Source organism: Ambystoma mexicanum, chromosome 4p (genome assembly GCF_040938575.1).
Source record: "Ambystoma mexicanum isolate Mex_15411 chromosome 4p, UKY_AmexF1_1, whole genome shotgun sequence".
Lineage (NCBI taxonomy): Eukaryota > Metazoa > Chordata > Amphibia > Caudata > Ambystomatidae > Ambystoma > Ambystoma mexicanum.
Window position 1 is genome coordinate 1,059,068,657 of NC_090927.1, and position 27,751 is coordinate 1,059,096,407.

The 27,751-nt window shown below is 44.5% G+C and overlaps 1 protein-coding gene across 1 annotated transcript in view; it reads right to left on the reverse strand.

Annotated features, from left to right (window-relative positions):
• Positions 1–27,751, reverse strand: part of RFX6 (regulatory factor X6) — a 491,384-nt gene that overhangs the window by 335,395 nt on the left and 128,238 nt on the right. The window lies entirely within an intron of this gene.

The following is a 27,751-nucleotide window of genomic DNA, read 5'->3' on the forward strand; positions in this document are numbered from 1 at the left end:
GAGTACCAACAGCAACTCCAGAAACGTGTTTTGCCTTTGTTGTGACTCACAGGTGAGGTGAATCTGCACCTCTGTAAAGGTGAGTGACCAAGGGGTCCACATCTGGATTACCATGGATAATTTAGGGTTAAACCTCAAGTTTTACAACATTAGAACAGGTGTGGGAACCCCTCTACTGAGAAGGAACATAGCTAAATAACCAATTCTCTGGGTAGATGCCCACTCAGGAGGGTCTGCAACCACGTTTTTGTCAAGGAGTTCCCACCCTTCTCACCTGAGTTCGATCTTTGCTGGATTTCTTGATCGATGCCTTCTTGCGTACTGCTCGAGTCTTGAATAAGGCTGCACGAGTCTCTTCCGACTCCAGCGTGCGTTCAAGTACCGGGAAGCAAGGGTCCAGGAATCCAGGCAAATAACAGGGTGCGCAACTAGCATGCGAGTCCAGGAATCAAGAAGGGAAGGAAAGGGACTAGAATTGGGTTAGAGTGGAAGAAGCAAGGGAAACAATACCGCGAGCTACGGAGCACACGTCTGGTCGCTACTTCGCAATAGCATTGAGACGCGCAGGGCCGCGGGGCGTGGCATATTTATGGAACGTACTATGTCCACCATGAAGGCTGGTGCGAGGAGTGTCACGTGATACGGCCATGTTGGGAGAAACAATGAATGCAAGCCCCGCCGTGACAAGGACCAGGAAGTCCAGAAGGGGCGCGTTCTGTGGGTCATGACAGCATGCCTCCTCCGAAAACCTGTTCCACCAGGTTTGCCCGGGTGTATAAGGTGAAATCTTCTGAGTAGTAGAGGGGTCTTGAGATTAGAAAGTGGTTCCCAGGTTGTTTCACTAGGAGAATATCCTTTCCATTCAACCAGGTATTGAAGCTGACCCCGTTTATACCTGGAGTCCCATATTCGACCAATAGAGGAGGAGGTCGGTAGGATTTCCGGGAGGATTGGTGGTAGGGTTTTAATAAGGATGTGTGGAATACTGGGTGAATTTTCTTCCAAGAGTCTGGTAGACTAATCCGGTATGAAACCGGGTTGATAATTTCCTTGATGGGAAATGGACCATAGTACCGAGGGGCCAACTTGTTTGGCCGTAGATGCCGGGGTAGTAATTTCGAGGACAACCAGACTTGATCACCGATTGCATCAGAAGGACCTGGTATCCTTTTTAAATCCGCATACCTCTTAGTCTGTGTTCTGGCCTTCTCTAAATTTTCTTTGGCCTCTTGGTGTACGTTGATGAGGGTTTCAATCCAGGAGTCGACAGTAGGTACTGGTGTAGGATGAGGGAGAACAGAGGGTAGAACTGATGGATGGAACCCTTGGCTACAATAAAAGGGGCTGGTTTTAATTGCTGAATGGTCAGAATTGTTGTAGGCAAATTCAGCCACGGGTATCAGGAGCGACCAGTCATCCTGAACCTTGGTGGCGAAACATCGAAGATACTGCTCCAGGGTCTGATTAGCATGTTCTGTGGCCCCGTTGATCTGGGGATGATAACCAGATGAGAGGGCACGTTGGATTCCCAAAATGCGACAGAGATGTTTCCAGAATTGAGAGTCGTACTGAGGTCCTCGATCAGATATGATCTTGGAAGGGAGTCCATGTAAACGAAATATGTGTTCCAGGAAGATTCCAGCAAGTTCGGACGAGGATGGTAACTCACACAGAGGTGTAAAATGAGCCATATAAGTGAACAAATCTATGGTAACCATGATGGTCGTGTAACCCTTGGGAAGGTGGTAATTCCACAATGAAGTCCGTTGCAATGAATTCCCATGGCCTGTTGGCAGCGATGGTTGCATTAGAAGACCCGCCGGTCTCTTGTTATCATGTTGGTTTTGACTGCAGACAGCACAAGTTTTGATGTACTGCTGTACGTCGGTCTTCATTCCAGGCCACCAAAACTGTCTTTGTATAACACGGAGGGTGTTGGTTATGCCACGATGTCCGGAGTGAAAGGTATCATGAAAGAGGTTTATCATTCTTTGTTGTAATTTCTGTGTAGGAATGACCAGTGCATTGTCCTTGAATAAGTATCCTTCCTTAAGTCTTAGGTTCCATGGATTCTTCCTTGAAATATCCTTCCAGAGGTCAGAGGATTGGGTTTGTACTCGAATTTCTTCCAGGAGGTTGACTGCTTGAGCTACAAAGATCGTGTGGGGAAACATCTTAGGATAGGCCTTGTCTTCAGTAGTTACATAGTCAGGACGTCGAGATAAGGCGTCAGCAATCATGTTTTGTGATCCAGGAACATGAGTGATTTGGAATTGGTATTGGGCAAAGAAGTGAGCCCAACGCGCCTGACGACTGTTCCTGCACTCCAATGATTGTAGAATTTGAAGATTCCGATGGTCCGTGCGGACCTGAACTGGATATCTAATACCCAGAAGTAGATGTCGCCATTCAGTGAAGGCCTGGCGGATGGCTAACAGTTCCTTTTCCAGGATGGAATAGTGTGTCTCACTGGGAGTCAGGGTTCGTGAGAGGTAAGCAATGGGGTGTTCCAGTTTATCCTCAAGTTCCTGTTTCAAGACCGCTCCTATGGCGTAGTTAGAGGTATCTGTTTCCACTAGGAATGGGCGATTTATGTCTGGTTGGGCCAGGATGGGGGCTTGCGTGAACTCTGTCTTCAATCGTTGGAATGCTTTGTCTTGTGGTGTAGACCAGATAAAGGGAGTGTCTTTCTTCAAGAGAGCAACAATCGGCTGGACGATCTCAGAAAAGGAAGAAATGAACTTCCGGTAGAAGTTGGCAAGCCCCAGGAAGGATTGAACTTGTTTCACGGAGGTGGGAGCAGGCCATGCCAGTATGGCCTTTACCTTTGAAGAGTCCATATCAATTCCTTCTGGGCTAAGGATGAATCCCAACTAGTGAACAGAAGTAACGTGAAACAAGCATTTTTCGGGTTTGGCTAAAAGTTTGTGTTCACAGAGTCGTTGCAGTACTGCCTTTACATGCTTTTCATGCTTTAGAGGATCCTTGGAAAAGATCAGTATGTCATCCAGATAGACAATGACAAAAAGGAATAACATGTCAGAAAACACCCTGTCCATAAATCATTGAAAAACCGCGGGGGCATTAGCTAGTCCAAAGGGCATGACTAGATATTCATAGTTACCAAAGGGTGTTCTAAAGGCTGTTTTCCATTCGTCTCCTTCCCGGACACGGATCAAATGATAGACACCCCAGAGATCCAACTTTGTGAAGACTACGGCGCCTCTCACAGCTTCCAGGATATCCGAGATCAGGGGTAGTGGGTACCGATCTTTGAGGGTGCATTGATTTAAGCCACGATAGTCGAGGCAAGGTCTGAGTTCCTTAGTGTCCTTCTTGGGAACAAAGAACAATGAAGCACCCGCTGGAGATTTTGAAGGTCTTATGGTGCCGTTTTCAAGGTTGGTATCCAGGTATTCTCTGAGGGCCCTTTTCTCAGGTTCGGAAAGAATGAACATTCTGCCAAAGGGAATCACTGCTGAGGGATCCGTATCTATGGCACAGTCTTCAGGTCTGTGAGGGGGTAAGACCTGGACTATGGCAGTTGAAAATACATCAGCATATCCCTGATAAGCCTCTGGGACTTGTATGATATTAGAAACCATGAGTGGTGTTTTCAGGTCTCTTGGTGGTTCTTTAGGGGGTGTCGAGGAGGGATCCAGGATTAGACAGTGGGACATACAAAACTCTGAGCCTAGGAATAGTGATCCTGCTGTCCAATTGATATACGGATTGTGCTTCTGTAACCAGGGCATACCCAATACCATGGGGTAATGGGCTGACTTAATGATGTCGAATGTAATCCGCTCTTGGTGATGGTTTATGGAAAGTTGGATCTCTTTTGTCTGCAGGCTTATGGGTCCTGAAGAGAGGGGTCTTCCGTTGATTGCTTCCATCGGCTGCATGGTGCTTCGTGTCTCGTACGGAATATGATGACTAACAACCCAGTCTTGATCAATGAAAATTCCCATAGCTCCGCAGTCCACCAAGGCCAGAATGGGGTAGGTCTTATTCTTGGAGGGCGACAGGAAGGCTTGTAGAATCACCAAATTGTTTTGTCCAGGAGAGTTCAAGGATGAAATTGATGTGGAGCAAACATCTCTCTCCTGAAGCTCTGCTCCATCTAGGATCGGGAGCTGGCGTTTCCCGAATGCCGAGGAGGGGCCAGAGGACACTCCCTAACCAGGTGTTTGTCTGAGGCACAATACATGGACAACCCCGTATGAATCCTTCTCATTCTTTCTTGCAGGGATATAGGTCCACGGAAGGCTCCTATCTGCATGGGTTCTGGTTCAGAGATTGAGCCTGAGTTAGTGTCCGCCTTGGTGGTACTCTCAAAGGACGGCTTCGAAGGATTAGCTTTGGATTTCTTCTTCTCCGCCTTTCTTTCCTGGATACGAAAATCTATTTGCATGGCAAGGTCCATTAGTGCCTGGAATGAGTTTGGGCGAGCCACTCTGGCTAACTGATCCTTAGTCTCCTCATTCAGTCCTCTCCTGAAAAGGGTAAAACTCGCCTCTGGGGACCAATCAGCTTCCTTGACTAACTGCTTGAATCGGGTAACATAAGTGAGCATATCCTGGGATCCTTGCTGAAAGTCTAACAGGCGTTCCTGGGCACTCTAGACCTGTTCTGGATGGTCAAACATGTTCTTAAGGGCCTGTATGAAGCCATCGTAGTCATCTAGAAGAACGTAGCCGGAATTAATGAGGGGCGTAGCCTAGGTTAAGGCGTTTCCTGAAAGGTGGGAAATTATGAAGCCCACTTTAGCCCTGGGAGTTGAAAAGTAGTAGGGCTTAAAAGTAAAGTGAACCAAACATGAATCCAGGAATCCTCGAAGGGTTTTTGGTGAGCCATCAGATTTGTCCACTATACTGCCCAGCAATACACTTTCTTTTGTGGCAGAATCGCGGGATAGAACAAGTTGTTTGAGAGCGGCGTTTTCCCCCTTTAGATTCTGCACCTCGGTTGATAGCTCTTGCATGCCACGCATCAGGTCCTGGACGGCCGATTCCATGTCCATATCGAGTTCGGTCGGGTGGCGTCTCAAACTGTCAAGGAGTTCCCCCCTTCTCACCTGAGTTCGATCTTTGCTGGATTTCTTGATCGATGCCTTCTTGCGCGTACTGCTCGAGTGTTGAATAAGGCTGCACGAGTCTCTTCCGACTCCAGCGTGCGTTCAAGTACCGGGAAGCAAGGGTCCAGGAATCCAGGAAATAACATGGTGCGCAACTAGCACATGAGTCCAGGAATCAAGAAGGGAAGGAAAGGGACTAGAATTGGGTTAGAGTGGAAGAAGCAAGGGAAACAATACCGCGAGCTACGGAGCACACGTCTGGTCGCTACTTCGCAATAGCATTGAGACGCGCGGGGCTGCGGGGGCGTGGCATATTTATGGAACGTACTACGTCCGCCGTGAAAGCTGGTGCGAGGCGTGTCACGTGATATGGCCATGTTGAGAGAAACAATTAATGCAAGCCCCGCAGTGACAAGGACCAGGAAGTCCAGAAGGGGCGCGTTCTGTGGGTCATGACAGTTTTTGCTCACTGTACCTTTCATAGAAGAGAGATATCCATTTGCATATCAGTCTGGTCCCACCCACGTGGGCAGTCCAGCACCGAAATGCTAGGCAACTCTCCTCTGAACAAGAGTGCCATCAGCAACCCCAGACACGTGTTTCACCCCTGTTGTGGCTCATTGGTGAGGTGAAGCTGTGCATCTCTAAAGCACAGTAAGGAAGGGGTCCAAGTGTGGATTACAATGGGTAATTTAAGGTTAAACCCCAAGTATTACAACATAAGAAGAGGTGCGAGGCAGGGGTCCATGTCTGGAATACCCTGGGTAATTTAGGATGAAACCCCAAGTATTGCAACCTTTGAAGAGGTGTGGAAGCCCCTCTACTGAGTACTGAGAATAGGACCATTTTTGTATGAATGCAGATTAAGAATTGAATGTATTTTTGTGGAAATGTAATTTAAGGATCTTTTTTTTAGTTATGTGCACCCCCCTGCTGGAAAACTATGATCCTGCTCCTGAGCGTTTCTTTATCATCGAAAATGCAACCAATGGATGTACATATGTCTGTTGGAGCTTCAATGAATATGCCAGAGAATAATTGTTTGTTGATATTATGTGATTGCATTACTCTAATTGATATCAATTGATGTGTATTTGTATTTATTTGTAATTTATTTATAGCCTTACATGTGCCAATTCACAGTACAATACTTATGATACATAGCGATAAAATAAAAAGCGAATAAACTAATTCAGTAACAAAGTTAGTTGAAATACATAATTAAGGTTGAAGTAGAAAATATTCCAGAGCAGCACGAAACACAGATTAAGAATCAATAGATTGAAGAGAAAGGGGAGGGTTTACCAATTGAGAGGAGCAAGCAAGGAGAAAGAGTGAAAGTGTGATTGCACTCAGGGGGATGAGGTACAGATAATAGAAAGCAGGATTCAGAATTAAGAACATGGGAAGCGACATAAAAAGACACAATGGATGTGAGATAAATCGATGCAAGGCCATGAAGAGACTTAAAAAAAAACAAAGAAAGCTGAAATGTAGTTGAGAGTGGAAAGGTAGCGATCTAAGAGAGGATAAAGAAGTAGAGATGGAATCGCAAGAAGAAAGACTACAAAAGATATGATATGATACGATACGATAGGTTATTTATAACATGCTTAATACCCAGAGCTTTCTAAGTGTGGACCCGGGGATCGAACCTGTGGTGCTCCGCGTCGTCTTGCTTCTAAGACGAGCACATTGCCCCTGAGCTATCCTTCCGAGACAGAAGAGTTAAAAACAGACTTTAAAGGAGCTAGGCAGGAATCAAGAAGACCAAAAAGTAATGCAGATCATTATGTTGTGAAAAGACAAGTGAAGATATAAGAAGTTTGCTAGCACTTAAAGTAAGAAACACCCTGACTTTACGGATGTTAAAAAGATGAAATTGAAGGCACGAGAGGAAATAGAAATATGATAAGTGAAAGATAGGTCAGTGTCGAGATGAAAGCCACGATTACGGGCAGTAAGAGAAATAGGAAGACATGAGAGTGAAACCAGTACAAAAGAAAGAAGGGGAGGAGGGGGAATAGTACTAGCATGGAGGAAAGGAACTTCAGTTTTTGAAGCATTAAGAACAAGAAAGTGATCAGACATCCAAGTTGTAATAGCAGAAAGGGCGAAAGATTTGCGTGAATAGTAGATGTGAAGGAAGAAAAAGAGAAAAGAGTTGGGTATCAGCAGCATCAAAGTGATGAGATAACTCAAAGGAAGAAATAGTTGCAAGAGGAGAAGGGTAAAGAGAGAAAAGGACCAAGGATAGAAATCTGTGGGATGCCATGGGAGAGAGGAGAGGCATCGAACCGGGTTCCAGCCCATGAGACTGAGTAAGTATGGTTAGATAAGTTGGAATGAAACCAAGATAAAACAGAACCAGAGAATCCAAAAGAAAAAAGAGACTTTTGAGTAGTGTATGAGCTACTGTGTCAAAAACAGCAGATAGAGCCAACAGTGTTAGAATAGAAAAGTATTTAGCGTAGCGAGCTGAGAGCAGTGAGTCACAGACAGAGAAAAGAGCAGTTTCAGTAGAGCGAAGGGGTCGAAACCCAGACTGAAAGAGAGGAGTAATAGAGTGGAAAGTGACAAAGGAAGAAACCTGAGAGTAGACAAGATGTTCCAATAGCTAAGAAAGAAAAGGAAGGAGAGAAATAGGATGAACATTGGAAAGTAAGGATGGATCTAGCAAAGGTGTTTTCAGAAAAGGAACAATAATAGTGTGTTTAAATAACAGGGGAAATGTAAAGGTAATAAAAGAGATATTAAAAGGGTTAGTGGGAGAAGAATTAAGAGAAGGATAGATTTTTGAAATAAGAGAGGAGGGAACGGGATCCTTAGGGGAGGCAGTCGGTTGAGCCTGTGAAAGGAGCAAAGAAGTATCAGAATTAGGTATAGGGGAGAAGGAAGAAATAACCATAGGTGATGAAAAAGGAGGAGAAGAATGGGAAGAAATAGAGGTAGTGGAATCGATAGCCGCACAAAGAGTATCAACTTTAGAAGTGAAATAAGTAGAAAAGTCAAGAGCAGTTCACGTTGACTGAAGAGAATGGTCAGGAGACGGAGGGGACAGAAGACGAGAGAGCGATTGGAAAAGGCGTTGAGGATGAGAAGATTGAGATTGCAGGGGATCAGAATAATAAGAGTGCTTAGAAGAAAGAAGTGCTTCATCTTAGAGGGAGTGATAACAAGAAAATAATATGCGATCAGCGTCAGAGCGGGACTTATGCCAACGCCGCTCAAGGCGACGTAGGGCTCTTCGCATCCAGCGAAGCTGAAGAGTAATCCAAGGCTGTGAGGGCTTTTGAGAGTGAGAAAATGAAGAAACAGGGTATAATGCATGAAGAAACAAAGAAAGAGAAGTGGAGAAAACCGAGGCAGCCTCATCCATAGAAAGAGAAAGGAAAGCTGAATGAGATGGAAGTCTAGAAATACAAGAAGATACAAAGAGGTGTGTTAAAGCACGAAGATCATGACGAAGATAAGGGGGGGTCATTCCGAGTTGGGCGGTAACCATGGTGCTGTTAGCACCATGGCTGCTTCCCATACCGGGTCCGGTCTGGTTGAATGGGGACTTACCGGGTCATTCCGACCCTGGAGGACACGGTAAATCCCCATTCAACCAACCATTCTCCATTCCCATTTGAGCCCCCATAGGGCTCAATGGGAATGGGGAAGGCGCTAATGACGGGCCCGCGAATAGCAGGCCTGTTTTTTAGAGCCCTGGTCCCTTAGCGGGACCTGTAAAAGACGTGTGGTCGGACCACACGTCCTTTACGGTTCCCGCTAAGGGACCTCGGAATTGAGCGGTAAGGGATTACCGGCACCGGTCTCCTTACCGGTGCCCTGTATCCCTTACCGCCCAACTCGGAATGACCCCCAAGGAGTACGTGCAGAAGAAAAACAGTGAGTAGTAGTAATAGGGGAAAAAATTGAAAACAAAAGAAAGTAATGGTCTAAAGAATGTTATGTTATGTTATGTTACTTGGCATTTATATAGCGCTCTATATATCATTGGTATGACCTCAAAGCGCTGATAGGTTGAACGCCCTCGGGAACCGTAGTTCTGGTCAGTAGAGAGAGATAGGTTCAAAGGGTGCATGGGTGCACCAGATATGTGTGCAGCTGATGTAATTGCCAGGTGTTAACTGCATCCTAGAATTAGGTGTGGTGCTGGAGATATCAGTTGGATGTGTGCAGTCTGGTGGGTGACACCCAGACTGGGCTATGGCTGTGTTAGGCCTGAAGGACGCATATGTGAGCAACTAGGCCGGAATGTGCTCAGCTAACTGCATTTTATTGGGGTTATGAGGTGTTCATGGGATCGTATTCGTATGTGAACAGCTAGGCCGAATTAATCAGGGGTATACCTGTGTTCTAGTTGAATGATGGTGTATAGTAGAGAGTAAGCGTAGTGATGTGATATGATGGTTATCATTAAAGCGCCTGAGACCAGGCACGTGAACAGGATGGCAGAGAACAGATTGAGACATGGACACATAGAGACAGGGGCTGCGTTTACAGCAACGGGGGGTGGGGTAAGGATATATAGCAACAGGATGGGGAACAGGAAGGAAAGGTACACAGTGATACACATGTGGGGTATGTTAACATTTACATTCGTATTTCTATCTAGATGCTATTCAGGTCAATGTGGAAGTAAACGTCTTTCAGGTCTAAAGCCACTAGATATTCGTGGGGTTGTATGGCCTTTATAACATCTTGTAGTTTGACCATTTTGAGCATTTGCTTTTTAATGTTTTTGTTTAACTTTTGCAAGTCCAGGATAGGATGCTACTTCCCGTCTAGCTTCTTGACGACAAAGTATCTTGAGTATACCCCTTTTCCCTTCGATAAAGGAGGAACTCTTTCGATTGCCCATTTCTTTAACATTTGGCGCACTTCTTGTTGTAGAATTGGACGGTGCGGGTGTGACACCTTTACGGGAGGCAACGTTTCTGTGCGTGCTTGAATTGCAACAAGTGGCCGTGCTGGATGGCATCTAGCACCCATCTGTCTTTTGTAATTGCATGCTAGTTGTGGAGATGAAACACCACATTTTCTCCCACCGGTGTGCCCATGAGGCAGTCATTGCTGGGCCTTGTTCTGTCTACCTCTATGAGAGGTGGTTGTTCCACGTTTGTGTTGTACCTGGTGATACTCCCTGCTGTGCTGTGAGGACTGGTAGTTTCTTTTGTATCCCTGGGAGTAGTATCCCGATCTGCCGTAGTTTTTGTTGCATTTGTATTTGTATTTTATTTATTTGTAAAGCACTCCAGGCCCTGGGGCATCTGGGTGCATGTCTTACAGAAAATAGCATTACATAAAATAAACAATCTTGTTCATGGGTTACAACATGAAGTCAGGACAATACACAGTATTGAGTTAATGATGCCAGGTTAACAAGGATGCAACGGATTATACAGTAGGTACAAAGAGATCATTCAGGAAGGTACAATAAACAGGTAAAAACAATTAAGTGTGGCAGTGCCGGTTATCAGGGGGGAACACAGTAAATTATGCATTACAGGGAGGGTAATAGCAAGGGGCAATGTGGAAATGAGATCCCTCTAGATCACCCAGCCAAGAATAGCTAAACTTATGAATGCTGCCCAGCAAGATCCAGTTCATGGAGCCAATGTTTAGTATTGCTCTTAAATAGTTGGAAGGAGGGTTCAGATCTGAGGGAGGAGGGAAGCGTGTTCCAGAGCTTGGCTGCTAGAACAGGGAAACAGGAGCCTCTGTCTTTTGGAGCTTAAATCTAGGGATGGAAAAGGTGTGAACTTGAGCAGCTCTTAGAAGTCTTGTAGAAGTGAGAGAGTCGGTTAGTGAGGTATGCTGGGGCGATATTCGCCCTTGCTTTTTGCATCAATGCAAGAGATGTAAGGGAAATTCTCTGCTCAACAGACAGCCAGTGAAGGTTACGTCCTCTGTCCGATATGTGGCGTTTCTTCGGAATGTTGTGGGCAGCCCTGATGGTATTGTTCTGTGTTACTTGGAGCTTATTGATATTTCTGTAGCTGGTCCCTAAGTAGAGGGCATTGCAGTAATCAATTTTGGCCATGGCTAGGGTTCTAGCAATGGTAATACTATTGGATGTCGTAAGGAAGGGCCTGCACGCAGTAATTCATTTGCAGGTATACACTGATGCTGCTACCACTGCGTTGGTTTGTCTGGTGAAAGATAGTGTGGCATCAAGGTAAATACCTAGCATTTTAGTATTATTAGAGACCTTGATACTGTTGCCATCAATAGTGAAGGAATTGAAGGCCAGGTCCAGCTTATTAAGTCTAATGTAAGAGCCGAGGAATAGTAACTCAGTTTTCTCATCATTTAGGCAGAGTGCATGATGCACCATCCAAGCTTGGATGACTGAGTAGATTTCGTTAAGGGCGTTTGTGACTGTTGCGTGGTCGTCAGTGATGGGAATGAGTATCTGGGTGTTGTCCATGTAATTGGTATACATGACACCCAGATAGTCGAGAATGTCAAAGAGAGGCTTCGTGAACACATTGTAGAGTGGAGGAGACAAATGACCCTTGCGGGACCCCACAGAGTACTGTAGAAGGTTCGGCGGAAGCAGATGGTAAGAAGACCCTCATAGTCCTATTTGCAAGGAAGGATTTAATCCAAGATGTATCTGTATCTGAGAAGTGGGCAGCTGTTTTCAGGTGGTGGCAGAGAGTTTGATGGTTGACCAAATCAAAAGCTGCCGATAGATCAAGCAGAAGTTGGAGGGCTAATTTACCCTTGTCTTTTATATCTTGGATTTGTGTTATGAGGTCAAACAAGGCCGTTTCCATACCGTGTCTGGGGCGGATACCTGATTGCCTGAGGCCCAATAGATTGTTAGTTTCTAAGTAAGACTGTATTTGCAGGTAGGCTTCCTGGTCCAGTATTTTTACTAAAAAGGGCACTGTTGTAATAGGTCTATAGTTGGAAGGGTTACTAGGGTCAAGGGTCCGTTTTTTGATTAGGGGGATGACCCAAGCATCTTTGAGGTTATCAGGCACAATTCCTGTTTTGAAGGAGGCATTAATGAAATTGGTAATGAAAGGAGCAAGGTCAGGTGTGACCGCTTTAATGACAGGTGCGGGGCATAGGTCACCTTGACCAGTTGGACGGTTTGAGCTTCCTGATAATGTTTTCCACTTCCCAAATGGACAAAAGTGAGAAACTAAATGGTTTAAGTGAGGGCTCAGGAGGGGTGATATTGTGCATAGCTGGTTTGGATTCTGGATCTGCAAGTAGAATACATGTTTTAGAGTTAATTTTGGTTTGTAACATAGATATTTTATCAAGGAGAGCACCACGAGGAGTCAGTGATGCATTTGTCAATGGGGGCAATAGGAGATTTAAGTTCTCTGAGGATCTTGAACAACTCTTTTGTATTGGACTCAGCTTGTATGATTTGTTTATTAAAGGTGTCTTTTTTGCCTAGAATGATAGCTTCTTTGTAGTTGGAGAAGGCTGTGGTCAGGATACTTTTATTGGCTTCAGAAGGGCAGTTTTTTCAGTGTACCTCAGTATTTATCTTCGGTTTGCACAGATCTCATAGGCGCAGTGTAAACCAGGAGTTGAGGTGAGATCGTGGTTTGGGTTTGCGCAGTTTTAGAGGGCCTATGGTGTTTAGTGCTTTTAGAATGGCGTGATTGTAAATATCCACTAGAACCGTAGGGTCTGAATGGGAGGTTGATGTGTTCTTGAGGAGGGGAAGAATAAGCAGAAGGAGTATTTCTGTTGTAATGTTCTTCTTATTACGGGTATGAATAGCCGGGGCAATGTTCAGATTAGGGCTGTGTAGGGTGGCTTTAATAGAGAAGGTCATTTTTTGGTGATCTGACCAGATGCATGGCGTGATAGACATCAGATAAATTGTGCAATTGAGGTCCGCGAGCCATTCAAGGGTTCTACCTTTAATATGTGTAGGCTCGTGAATGTGGTGGGTGTATCCAAGATCCAGAAATGTACTGACTAAATCAAGGGCATTGGTGTTCTTGGGGTCTTTGAAGCCAAGATTAAAATCTCCTTGAATTAGGCTTTGCGAGTTAGGTTTAGTATTGGTAGCAAGGAGCATCGCAATGTCATCAGAGAATGTAGAGATAGGTCCAGGTGGCCGGTAGATAAGATGTACTGTGGCCGTATGGTTTGGTGATAGAGGCAATTCGATAGATAGAGATTAAGCAGTTTGGATATGAAGGTTGGGAATAGCTCTAATATCAATAGAGTTCTTAAAGATGAAGGCAATACTGCCTCCTTTAGCTTGGTTGGTGTTTCTATCACATCTGATGATGGCATAGTTGTCTGGAATGGCAAGGGACAAAGAAGGGCCAGCTGCTGTGTGTAGCCTCGTTTCCGTGACAGCAAGGAGGTCAAGGTCTTCAGTAGTAATGAAGTCTGCAATGTCCAATGCATGGGCTGGGCGTGATCTAGCATTAATAAGGGCTGCTTTGATCATGGTAACTTAAGTGCTTGTTTCATGAGTAGTTGGGTGAGTAGCAGTCATAAAATCAGTGCCAGAGATGGCAGCTACGTCATTGGCAATGTTTGTAGGCTTAGCGTGAGGCAAGGAATATTTGCTATTCTTAAGTGGGTGTGGGCAAGGAGTTTTTGGGCAAAGTCGAGATCCTAGTCTTAGGTTTCTGTGGGTAGTACTGAGGTGGTTAGGTGAAGGTTTAGCCTGGATAGTGTTACTTTTGATGATATCCTGACATGAGAGTTTTCTGCTGTTTGCCCCAGGATATGAGAGCAATTTTGTTAGGGTGAATCTAGACCCCAGACTACGATTTCTGAGAGCGGTAGAACAAGGTTGGTTAGGTTTTGGATTGGTGGTGAAATGTTGAAGCCAAAGGGCTGGGTCGTTTAGGTAGAATTTAATACATGGCATGGTTGTTGTGTCGAGCCTGTGATTAGGAGTGATGGCTATTGCATGCATAAGAAGAGAAAGGTAAGGCACGGCAGGTGTGCTGACAGCGCTGTGGAATGTGCTGCGATGGTAGGTCGTAATGCTAACAATAGGCGCGGGGCTGAGCCAAATAATGACGTGCAGGATGTGAATGGGATATGTCAGGAACCAGTGCATAGTGGTGTAAGGTGGGTGTACGTAGATGGCAGCTGGGACACTCCTGGACATGGACTAAATAAGGTGGTGGCAGCGAGGAGGTGACAGTATGTTGCATCTACTGATGTTAGAATCCTAATGTCATGCATGTAATACAGTGATTATAAGGGAAGCAAGTACTTAGCTAATCAGGAGTAGCGAGGGTGTAAGCTGGTGCTAGTGCTGTAACAAAGTAGTGAGTGAGCATAGACCAGTTGGGACCACAATGTCCCTTGAGGACGAGAACCTAGATTGACCTGAGGCACCTCGAAAGGAACAAAAAGACCTGCCCTGTAAGGCTGTTAGTGAGTCTGCTTTCATTGTTTTAAGGGCCTCATCGATTTTGTCACGAAAACCGTTTTCTCCCTCAAACAGTATGTCAACCACTTTATGGTGCACCTCCTGTCTAAAGTCGGTGCAGCGTAGCCATCCTTGCCTTCTGATGATGACCCCATTGCCAATTTGTTTGAATCCCGTTTCTGCGAGATCCACTGCAATATTGATACTGTGGTTTGAGACCTCCTCACCTTCACGTACCAGTGTCATGGCTTCACCGCTACTGCTCTGGCAAGTGCTCTAATAAAGGAACCAAGCAATGCCACATTTCTCGGTCATAGCGAGCCATTATTGCAAGGGCATTGGCCCCTTTAACTGTTGTTGCCCCGAGGGTGAGTACTTTTTTACGGAAGGCATCGAATTTTCTGCTTCATTGTTCAGGGGAGTGGCGCATTTGTGCTGTGTAAGAGTCTTGTGACCTGCTGCCGCTGACACAACCAGCTCTGGAGAGGGCTGTCAGGTTAGACATTTTGGTGTTGTATCAGGTGCCTTACATTTTTTGTCTAGTCTCCCTTTAAGTGCCAGTTCTGAGAATGGATGTTTGAGAGTGCATAGGCCTTCTTGCCAAACATGATCTAGGATGGGTATAGTAAACACAGACTTTCTGCGGTTAGCCATGTGATCAAAAAGAAAGCAGTCTTTCTTTTGCTCTGCAGGAGTTAAACCAAATTCCTAGCATGCCTTAAATGTCATGGAGTGGAAAGCCCCAATATCGTCTGAAGGAGAGCGTTGTGCTGGACTACCCTGTGTATCCTGGTCTGGGTCATCCCTATCCCATGTATCATCTCGGTGAGGAGAAGTTGAGGAGACAGTAGAGCTTGTGTCCCTTGGAACTGTGTCTTGATCTGTATCCCTCTTCTTGTTCACCTATTCACGGACTATCCCTTCTTGGAGGTGGAGGTCTAGGTGGAGATTGGACTCAATGTGCCAAACTTGGACGCTGGTCGCGGTCCCTGGATGGACGCCCTTGATCCCTTTGTTCTTGCTGACCTGGCATACCCTGGTCATTCCTACATATATGAACCCCCTGTGGTTGAGGAGGTGGAAGCCTGGCATTGAGTTGTCCCAGCAGAGTTTGCAGAGTGGAAAGCACCTGCAGGCAGAATAAAGATTGCTGGTTTAAAGGGGGATATGGTGGTGTTATACCTCCAGTTCCCGAAGGTATAGCTGGAAGACCAAGTGGTGCATTATGCAGCCTTAGAGGTGTTTCTTCTCCTCTTGGTGGGAAGCGACTAGAAGGCTTGTCCTGTATATGAGGTTGGATCCTGCCTTCCTCGGAATCGGAATCCGTGACGGGGCACTCCTCTCTTGGAGGCTCATAATCCGATGTTATTTCATGCAGTAAAAACCAGATAAACCAGATGAACAGAGAACACAGATTTAGTCAAAGATGAGGTAAAAATAAGATCCAGTCAGGAGCCGGAAACATGAGATGGAGGAGTGGAGAGAGCTGAGAGATAGTAGGAATCAAGAATGGCTACAAATGGAATAGAGGCATGGGCAAAGGAAGATGAAGATTAAAGTCACCCAGCAGTATGACGGAATTAGAACAGGGTAAAACAGCACTGAGTAGTGCATCAATATCATCACAAAAAGTGGTAAGAGGACCAGGGGGATGATCAATTAAAAGAAAAGTCACTGCACAAGGCTTAGAGAAAGTGAAAAGTAGAATACCAGTGCCTCCACCACAGCCCAAAAGGGGAATAGTAGGTTTGAAAGAAGAGAGCCAAGGCTCAGTCATACACATACAATGTAAGTTAAGACACTGAAACATATAAAGGATAGAATGTGAATTTTCTGAAAGAAGCCGAGTGGCCGAGCATTCCAGAGTGCAACATTAGTGCAAGAAAATTTAGGATCAGAAGACGCACAAACAAGATTAAAATAGTTACGGAAAGCTAGAGAAGGAGAGTGACTATGAGACGTCCAGTGGGTGGGAATTGGGCTAGATATAGCGGCAGGAGTATGAATAAAGCAAGTATCAGAACAACCATGTAATGATGGTAATAGCACTAGAATGGAATAGAACAGAGCATCAGCTAACCGGCAAGCTGGGCGTGCTGCAAATGGGAAGTCGTCTGTGAAGGACTGTGATGGACTGGCAAGACATGAACAAGCAGAAGACATTATAGTTAATAGTAAAGAGTGAAAAGGAGTATAGTAAACAGCGTCTATCAGCGGACAGCAGCAGACAGCTTTGACCGGACTTAACAGGACTTAGCCCGTGCTTCGCCCAGGAAATGATGTTTTGTCTGTGGCCGCTGGTCTGGCCAAAAAGGGGGGGTGTGTCCAGATTTCATATCGTGTGCTGAAAATACACAGGCTCACCGTCCAAAAGCCCCAGAGGAGCAAGCAAGCAAATGGAGTTCCTTCACAAGGACTGCATAGCTGCATGTTGTTTGCCGTCACAAACAGGGACAAGGTGTCAAAGTGGGTGGTTGAACCTGGAACGTGGATACAGTAAGACAGTGCCGTTAGTCTTGGCAGCAGACAGCTGCACCCTGGACTTAACCAGACTTAATGGAGTATGTATACCATTATTAACAAAATGCACATATATTTTATTCAAAGATGGCTGCCAGAATAAAGTCAATCTGATGAAAAATCCTTTGGTCGCAAAATCATAGTGATAATATACATTTACAGTTTAGGGAGTCTTATCCATCCAAGATGCCCTAACCAACAAGATTGCGACCCTCCAGTTAAAAATCAAAACCAAGAAAGCATCTATCCTTGCCAAATTACACAAGCTTGTGTGTTCCCAGCCTTTCCCTGCCTGCAACCCCTCCTACCACTAACAGCACCTTCAGTTTCATTGCAGACCATGCATGCTAAGAAATGCACCCTGAGGTAAATACTTCAGGTAAAGGCTGACAGACCCCTGATCCTTTATTCTTTTGTTTACTTTCATTTCTTTTCCTTTTAGGCTTCGGTTTATGTGACCGGGTCGTGGCGGTTGACTGGATGCCAGTTGCTCTTTTGATCTACTAATATTTTGTTACCTTGTTATTTTAATTATCCTTTTGTTTCCTTGTACACCATCAGGGCGGAGGGTGCATGGCCTCATTTGCATGTTGCAGCTCGTTTTATCAGTGTAGTTTCTTGACTGTAAGACTTGCATGCACGTCTGTGCCACAGTCTTTCTTTTCTGCCTACATGCAGCTCGCGGGACTACCCTCTGCAATAGTATGTGCTTATTTAAGGTGATCCAGGGCCAGAAGCACAGGGGACGAGCGCAGCGGGCACGGTCTTGCGCCTAAGTTAAGCCTGCCTGCGGTCATCCACGCACAGGATGGGCCATGGGCCCCTTAATTCCAGCATACTGACACAATTACCTGGTCCCACAGAGAGCTGCTGCAACTAGCCTCACCTGAAATGATTCTACCTCGTTTCGATCCTCTGTGTGTTCTGCCTGAGGCAACAATGTCTGACAATTTGAAGGGCCTACTGCTTAATGCCCGCTCACTGGTGTCTCATGCTGCTTTCTGTCATGACCTCCTCGAGGACCTGAACCCAGATTTGGTTTGTGTTACCGAAACCTGGTTGTGTGAATCCTCCGGACCTTCACGGAGTCCAGTAAGTCCCCGACATGTATGACATCATTCGTTTCGACTGGGTGTCAGTCCACTCTGGTGGTGGCCTTGCCATTATCTTGAAAACTGTTTTAGCAATTACGGGTGTACCGTTTGATCACACCATATAGGTGGAGGCTCTCCTCATGAGGGTCCCCATATCTGAGTCTTTTAGCTTGCACTTTCTAGTAGTTTACCAACCCCCTGGAATGGATGCTTCCATCTGCAGTCTATTCCTCAAACTGACAGCCAATCTGGACCTGAAGTTTTCCAAACTGATAATCATTGGCGATTTAAATCTTACATTTAATCCTCCTGTCATACTTGCAGTAAGTCAACTCCTTGAAACTATGAGTGATCTAGGTACTGAACAACTTACCCATGGCTCTACCCATTAATTGTGTAACATGCTCAATCTAGTGTTTGCAACTAAAGCCTTGGTTTCAACGGTCCTCCGTTTCCAGTCCTGTTGTCCAACCACCTGGTGGTCCCCTTCTTAGTCTATGATAAAGCTGACCATGCAAACGTGGATTCAAGGATATTATTGATGCATAGTTGGAAGAGGGTATCTAAGGAAGATATCACATCCAACCTACAGGCAAAGTGCCTCGTTGCCGGTATCATAGATTTTTCCTTTTTCACCCATTCACTTGCCTCGGTTGCTGATACGCTGGCTTTGTTAAAATTGCACAAGGCTGTTGGTCGACCTTCCCAGCCTTGGTTTAATGAGGAACTGAAAGCTTTTCTGTCGCTAAAGTGCCAAACAAAATGAAAACGGCAGGCCTCCTATTCCTTGGATGATAAAGCTGGGTTCCTGCTAGCCTCTAAGTCATATCATCAAGCAATATGCCCAAGGAACTTTTTTCCCTGGTACGGACATTATCATGTAGGCCTGTTGACTCTGGGGGTGCAACCGCCTCCCAGGCCTTGTATGACACCCTATCTGACTTTTTCACTAACAAGGTCAGGAGCATATGTGACCAGATCAGAGGGTTAGACTAATGTATCCACACTACGGGCTCCCCAGTTCCCCCTCTGGCCTCTGAGCAGCGATGGTCTACATTTCCAACCTTTTGGATTAGGCAGGCAGTTAATCATTTTTGCTCCTCAGTTGTAATCCCCGTAGAGATGAAGCAATCGATAACTATTCCCCTCTTGAAAAAAAATCACTAGATTCATCTGTGCTTGCTAACTTTCGTCCTATTTCACTCGTTCCTTTTTTATGGAGCTATTAGAATCGCTTATCTCTCCCCTTCTCCCACCCTTTTTAGAGCGCTCTAAGTTTCTAGATTCCATTCAGTCTGGCTTCCACCATGGCCAAGGAAAGGAGAACGTACTTGTTCAGTCTTTGATCACCTGACCCGACTCGCTGACCTAGCGGTGGTTGGGGTCCTGATCCTCTTAGGTTTGTCAGCGGCATTTGACGCAGAGGACTATTTGGTGCTACTGAACCACCTCTCTGTGGCCGGCCTCTCGGGATAGGTCCTCTCTTGAATTGTATCCTTTTTAACTGATAGAAGCTAGACACCAACACGTTCCTCCTTTTCCTCTGCCTCTACCTCTCTTTCATGTGGGGTCCCCCAGGGCTCGGCCTTGTCTCTGGTTTTGTTCACCATCTATATTCATCCTCTTGTATTGCTCATCCATTCCCACAGCTTTAGGTCTTACTCCTATGCAGACGACACGCAACTCATTGTCCGAAAGGACTCTGCTCAGTCGGACACAGTGGCCCAGCGTAGGGGTTGTCTGGAAGCAGTGGGAAATTGGATAGGCTGCAATTGGCTGAAATTGAATGGAAAGATGGCAGAGGTACTGGTGGTTAGCCCTTCTCCCATTCTGCACCTGTCTCTGTCTTCCTCAGCCCTAGTCTGGTCATCTGCATTTTGGCCTTCTGAGCTTGTTTCCTGCCCTCTGCCTGAGATGAAGAACTTAGGTTTTAAGTTTATGTCATCCATGTCTACCTCAGCACAGGTTAGTGCCATCTGCAAGACTAGCTTCTTCCAATTGAGGGTCCCTCGTAAAGTTCTACCATTTCTTCCTGCTCAGCTTTTTCCTCTCGTGGTGGCTTCTCTCCTTTTGAGCCAGCTGGATTAGTGGAATTCCTTATTTCTGGCAAAACCCCTTTATCTTTTTTGCCACCTAGAGCTGCTTCAGAATTTAGCAGCCCGCATCTATAAGGTTACTCCGTATGGCCCCACATCTCTCTGGTTCTCTGCTCACTTCACTGGTTATCAGTACAACAAAGGGTGTGGTTTAAATCTATCTACAACGTCCATCTGGTCTTTTATGGCCAACGGGCAGAGTATTTCCAGGTAAAATTATATCTGTTCCTGCCAACTCGTCTGCTCTGTTCCCACGGCACATGCCTCTTCCCGGTGCCCTGTTTATGGTTAGAGAGGGTGGGTGGCCGCTCCTTTTCAGTGGCAGCTGCAAAATTATGGAATGCTATTCCCATGGCTCTTCGGACCACGAAAAATGACTTTGTCTTTTGCCGTGCTTTAAAAACATATCTTTTCTAGGGTGCTCTTTTCTCCTTCCTGTTGTACTCTTCAGCGCTGAGATGCCCCTGGCGGATGTGCGCTTTACAAAAATGGATAACATAACATAACACCCTTGAGTCCTTCTGTCCCAAGTGCCCATCTGCAGTCAACAAATCAAATTTCCTCCACCTCTCCAGGGAATATAAGCAATCCATCCATGTAGCCAAAGCCACCTTCCTCTCATATAGGATTGGTAAAGCCCAATCCCAATCATGAGAACTATTCTGCATCCTATGTGAATTGGAATCACCCATCACACCCATTGCTAACCTTTACAAAGATGGCCCCTAATGCCAATCCATCCAAGATGCCCTAACCAACAAGATTGCGACCATCCAAGTAAAAATCAAAACCAAGAGAGCATCTATCCTTGCCAAAGCACACAAGCTGGTTTCCAGCCCTTCCCTGCCTGCAACCCCTCTTCCTCCCACTCACACCACCTTCAGTTTCATCCCTGTCATTGAAACAGAAATATCCTCTCTTATTACTGGTCTAAACCGTCCACCTGTCAGGGTGTCAGCTATCAAGCTCCTCTCATCAAAGCCTGCACCTCAGTCCTCATCCCAATCATCACTGCACTCATCAATTCCTCCTTCACTAACAGCATCATCCCACCTAACCTCAAGGAAGATGGGTATCTCCACTCATTAAGAAAGCATTCCTTGATCCCAGCACTCCTACCATCTACAAGCCCATCACCACAGTCTGCTTTCTTCTAAAAATCTTAGACTGTGCAGCTTGTATTCAGACACAAGCCTACCCGGAACTCAACAAGATCTTAAGCCCATGAAAGTCAGGTTTCCGTCCAGGATACGGCACTGCATCTGCCCTGCTAGACATCAAAAATTAGTTGGACGACATCAGAACACAACCTGAACAAGCTCCAAACAATTCAAAATAATGCCATTCGAGCTGCAATGAGCCTCTCCAGATGGGATCATATCACGACCTACAGGAGAGCCGCCCACTAGCTTCCCACTGGAGAATGAATTAACTTCAAAGTCCTCTTCATCACTCATTGTTGTCTATTTAACTCTGCACCGTCCTACCTTTCGCAGAGGATATCGAAAAGCACATCGGCCATGCCCATCAGAATAAACGAGAGCCACAGACTCACAGCCCTGCACTTTAAATGTACTCAAGCTGGGGGGGCTCCAGCTTCCCAGCCATCGCTGCACAACTGTGGAACAACTTACCTCCCACCTACACTCCGAGCAATCATACTGACCTTTCAGAAAACATTTCAAAAACATTTTATTCCAATGACACAAGGAGTTTGCAACCTCTTTCCTTGATTCCGTACCTGTTCTGATATACCTGTAACTGTCTTGCACTTCCTGCCCCTCAACACCCCGGTTTCCCACTTCTCCCCACTGTTCACAACCAGCGCCTCAATGCCCATGTGCTCTGCACGCTCTACAAATGTAAGTATAAATAAATTATGTACAGGTGCAATAGTCATCAGTATTTGAACGGAATGCACAGATTGTCACAGTTTCTTACTCCAGAAGAATAAAGTAGCTGATCCAGACAGCAACACATTAGGTTCTGATGAGTAAAATCGAGGTAGGACTATATTTAACCACCATGCCAGTCGGGCCATTAGCACTCAGCACCCATCTAACTACACAGGTTATCATGTTGGCGAAGTGCATTTGTGAATAACTGCCGATTATCAGGTTGGCAAACCTTTAAAATTGAGCCAATAGGTATGTGGGTGTTAAGTCTGTGTTTGTAGTTTAACAATTACAGTTATCACTTGTAAATATGAGCTGGATTTACGTTAAGCAAGCAGATTTTACCCCAAAAAATAGTTTGCTTGTTTTTTTCGAGCAATTAAAAGCTGATCATGTTCCTTGAATTACCTAAGACGATCGACAGCTATGGTAACTCTTGTTAATAATAATGTATTTCTAATATAGCCCTACACAGCCATCGGCATCAGAGAGCTGAAATAACAGAAGACATTATTATCCCACAGAGTGGTACTGAATTTATCGACCTCAGAAGGATGAAAGGATGAAAGGCTGAAAGGCTGAGTTCACCTTGCAGGGATTCGTACCTGCCACAAAAGGTTTCGCACAGATACTAGGAGAAAGCACTTAGCTCACTGTGCTATCTGACCGGCATAAGAGACTTATGAGCATTTGTTCTTTCAATAATGTAGATTTAATATCAATTGGACTGTCGGTTTTATCCAAAAATACATCTTTCTTCCTTCTTTCTTTAGCATAAAAATGAATTAGGTCTTGATAAAGTTTGTAGGAGAGAAAACGTGTTGGCCATTAACTGTTGTACAATATGTGCAAAACACTACAAGACAAATAAAGACATTATGTGAACAATGTGCGTTTGTATAACGGAGACTACATTTTGTGTATTGGAAACCATTTGGAAATATTTAGATTGCACCAATCAGCGAGGAATATGTATTTGCAACCATAAATTGAACAGTGTTGAAATTATACTGTAATTATATGATAAACATAGCAACCTATCCTTTGACATGATGAATCTGTCATTAACGTGTTAATTCAATGGATATTTCACTGAGAAAGTTCAGTCCCTTTTTCAACAATCCCCTAGCTAATCTGGCCGTACTGCTTAGTAATGACCGTCCAGCAAGAAGTAACAGCTGAATGTCGTGAGGGCCATTACCGAAAGTTGAGGCACTGATTCCGTTTTTTATGGTTCTTCTCCCTTATGTGATATTTGGAAGTAGGACCCCGGCAAACTACATCTTGGCGTTAAATGATACTTAAAAGTGGTTGATCTTCTTTTTCAAGATGACTACCATGAAAATGGAGAAAGTGAGTTAAAAAAGGACTCTCTTCTCTTTCCAGCTGGGTGAAAGAGCTGTTGTGATGGACATGGTAGTCCAAAAAGCTAAGTTCTAACATTTAGTCTTTTATTTAAAAATTCATGTCAGACATGGCACAGTATAAGGTGGGCAAAATAGAGCTGTGTGAAAGCTGGTTGTGGGGCTAGGGAAAAAGGAAAAAGCTGAGATAATGCTCAAAATGCTGGCTTGCACTGGCGGTTACTGCCCATAGTCCTACCGTCCTATTGGCTGACAGATCCGACCACGGTGCTCTACCAGTGAGCAAATATTGATGTCAAGTCAGCCTCCTGACACTGTGCAGCCATTCCATTCGTTCTTATATAACCAGGTTGTTTGCCAATGTCTCACTTTCTTATTGGACTGGACTTCAAATAAACAATCCAAGAACAAGGTTACTTGCCCTGTTCAGGTCATCCCTGACTCCTTTTCTGCATTTGTGTTCGTGTTGCTGAAGAAACATCACTTAGGATTAAATTTGTGAGCATATGTCTTGCCAAAACTTACAGCGCCAGCGTCATGCAAAGCATCAGTAGTCTAGTAGTGTGAAGCTTGAGTCAGTACTAATTTGCACCTGTAGGAGATACGCCATCCAATCAGGAAGCTGTGAATGAGGGCTGTCATATAAGCCTATGTTACTTTCTTGCCTCCTGGGCCACTCCCCTGTTCTGCCTTGTATTTTTTCTACTTCACTGCCCTTGGCCTGCTTCCTGCCTCCCTTTTCTTCCCCTCTGATATCCTTAGTCTTTGCTAGGGCTCAGGATGGCAGGCCACTACCATTAAAGCTGTTCAGAAGCTGGTCCTTAATGCCCTTCGGCCAAATGGTATTTTGCCTTAAACCTGCATCAGTTGCCTGAAGTATGTGCAGGCATTGCCAAATTCTTCCCTCGTGTGACAAAGTGGATGAAGTTATTGTATCACCAACAAGAATATTGTGAGGCAGATTCACAGGGACACACAAAAGCAGAATTATGGATTTGAGCACCCATATAGAAAAGACTAAAGGGTTGCAAGTGGAGGGATAGCCTCCACTTACAAAGGTGATAATCGCCCTGTGTGCAGTAATTTCACACATCCGAAATTGAGTCCTGGGGAATCCAAATGGGGAATAACCATGACCCTAAATCATGCAATGCATTGTGGTTACTGTGTGCACTAACAGTGATTCAGTTTGGCATTATTGACAGAGGTAATACGCCAAACTTGTCATGAGGCCCACAGTGTAATAATGCCCAGTCTTTGTGATGAAGCTGGATCATACATAATTGAAGGAAATATCTAAGAGTTAGCAGGCCCAAGTAACAGCAACTTGAAAATAAATGAGATGACGTTTTAAGCCCTCAAACAAATTAATCTAATCTTACTTTTCTGCGAGATCACTTATCACTGCTAACAAGAACCCTATTGTGTGCCCTAGTGGATTTTTTAATTTAGATTTTCAGATATGTTTGTCTGTATCTCTGCTTATATCTAACATTGGCATTTATGTAAATTGTGATTCATTGTTACATTTATTCTCAAATGGGGTGTGTCATCTATTCTATTTTTAATGTGTAAAATATTCCATATTTTGGGAATTTCCCCATCTTGGCACAAAGTTCTTTTTTTTAATTTACCGCTATTGAATTGCCTTAAACTGGTGTCACACCCTACCACTTCCTGTGGGATACATAGCCTTGAAATCAACAAAGCTACACATTCATTGAGCAGAGCATGCTTCAGGAATTGGTTGGTCTTGGTGACTGAGTTTCAGCTTTCACAACTATACACTATTTCCCTTCAGAACAAAAGGGCCAGTGAAACCTTTACAATAAAGTACAGCATTGATGGTGTGTTGCTTTTTTGTGGTTCATGCTACATTATTAGCACGCGTAAATTGTGGCAACAAACTGCTAAAGGTTTGACAGAAAATGTTTACCATTAAATGCCATTTTTCACAACGTGGCAAGATTTCATTTTAGGAAAGAAGGAAAAACGATTGATTGATTAAACCTCTCTTTGGACTAGGGGATGAGTGTCCAGACTTACTATCACCCAGTTATCACACTGGCTACGAATTTGGAACTACTAAACCATTCTAAAGTGCTGGAGCAAAATGGCTTCCTGCGCACTGAAATTGTCTTACGCAAGCACTCATTTGTAGAGTCCTCTCTTTATCAAGCCTTCTGTCTGGTTTATCTTCTGAAAGCTTGCTTGCAGACACGCCTACTTCCAATCGCTAGATCTCTTTGGAAATCATACCAAGCACAGGGCGTAGGCAGTACTCATTTCCCCTTAGTGAGTCACACTCCTTATTTGCCAGATGTTGAAGCACGGAAAGCCTAGATGCTTGGTATGTAGATGAAAGATGTCACAGGCACAGCATTTAACATGTAGTAATCATCCTCAGACTTCAGCTACCAGAAGTCCGGAGGGAGAAAAACAAGGAACAGAGATTTCCAAGTTATGTCTCTGGGTTGTAGAATACATTTCTGCTTCATAGTGAATTTTCCAGAAAGAATTAAAAACACTTTTTGGTCACCCAGTGTCTATCTGGTCAGTAATCACATTTGAGAATCATTATGAGTCTGAGGGTAATTTGGTTGTGCATCTGTGGAAATCCCACCGAAATCATTTACCATTACTTCCACTTGGTCCAGTGGAATTACCACTGGATTTGAGTGGTGGCAAGAGCTGTATACCCGATTATTGGAGTCCTAAACCCTGCATGCGAATGGTTTCACATTTGCTGGGAGAGGGAAATCTGCCCTTGTAAATCCGCAGACCTTTGAAGGTGAAGAGTAGGGTTTACCTCCTGCCACTTGCTGGAGGTCAATTTACCTCCAAAACTCGTACTAGGCAAGTGTGGGAAAGTGGCAGTAAAGTGGCAGTAATTCTGTTAATGTCATTTTACTGCTGTTCTTTCCCTATACTGCGACACTCGTAATGAGGCCCATTATACTGACATACTAAGCAACACTTAAAGGACATTTCACTTTTACAATTCGGTAATTTTATTGTGATAGAAATAATTCTTTTAGAAACGTTACTTGTGATATTTATTGGCTGTTAAGCGATTACATGCATTGATAGGAATGTTTTATTTTAAATGAGGATTTACGTGTTTTCCTTACAGCTGGTTTTGGTGTTGATTTTTTTTTTTTAATGGGGGTTCCTCATTAATCCTCAACTATAGCCCATCACCACTGCCAACACCCAAACACAAACACATTGAACATATATTTGTAAAAAAAAAAAAAACAGCTGGGATGAACACACCATGGTGAAAACAGCCACTGCAAATAGTTGCTGCGATGTAAACACAGGAATCGTTAAATGATTATCAAGTTGTATGGTAGGATGAGGATTCAAGTGGCCTAGGTTTAGACCTTCAAAAATATGCAAACTAAATAAAAATATAGATGAACTCATTGGTGGTTTGACATGGGATAGGGAGGTTATATAGTGGAAGAATTTGTCGAATCCGAATTAGACAAATTATTTTAATCAAATTTGCCTGAAAGCATATATGTGTGCGTGGGTAGTCGTGATAATTAAGATAGGGGTAAGAGGAGGAGATTGTGGGGGTCTCCCCCAGAAATATTTGCAGGCAAATTGCATTGAAGCAAAAAAAGAATTAATGGAAATCGTATACAAATTGTTTTCGATGTAATCGCATAGAACCATTTGAAATTCAACACTGTCCTTTTCAACAATTGTTTGACAAAAAAATTTCCCTGCTCAAATTCACAAATTCCAAGCAATGGGCTGGGCAACTCAAATGTTTTCTTTCCACACATATGAAGGCTCATTTTCGAGTACCTCGGAGTGTAAATGGAGGGTGGGTGTGGAACAGGAGTTATGTTTCCGGCTCCTGTTTGCCCTCCACCTGTAAAAACAACTTGGTTTTATGCCAGCATGATATTTTCATGTTGGTGTAAAACCAATGATTTCCTACAGAATACGCAAGATTTTTGCACGAGCTAAAAGCAAGCAATTTCCATATAATTGTAACTAAGTACTAAAATGCTGAAATATAGCAAATCCAATATTTATAACAGCATCCGTGTTATTTCTTTATTTATGGATCTCATCTTGTTGCTCGCAATGCAAATTATACAGAGGCAGATGGTAATATGGCGAATGCATTTTGGGCCAGATGGTTCTTCATCAGGGCAGACTCTATGGCCAATGCATTGTGAACCAGATGGTTCTTCATCAGGGCAGACTCTATGGCCAATGCATTATGAACCAGATGGTTCTTCATCAGGGCAGACTCTATGGCCAATGCATTTCGGGCCAGATGGTCCTTCGTCAGGG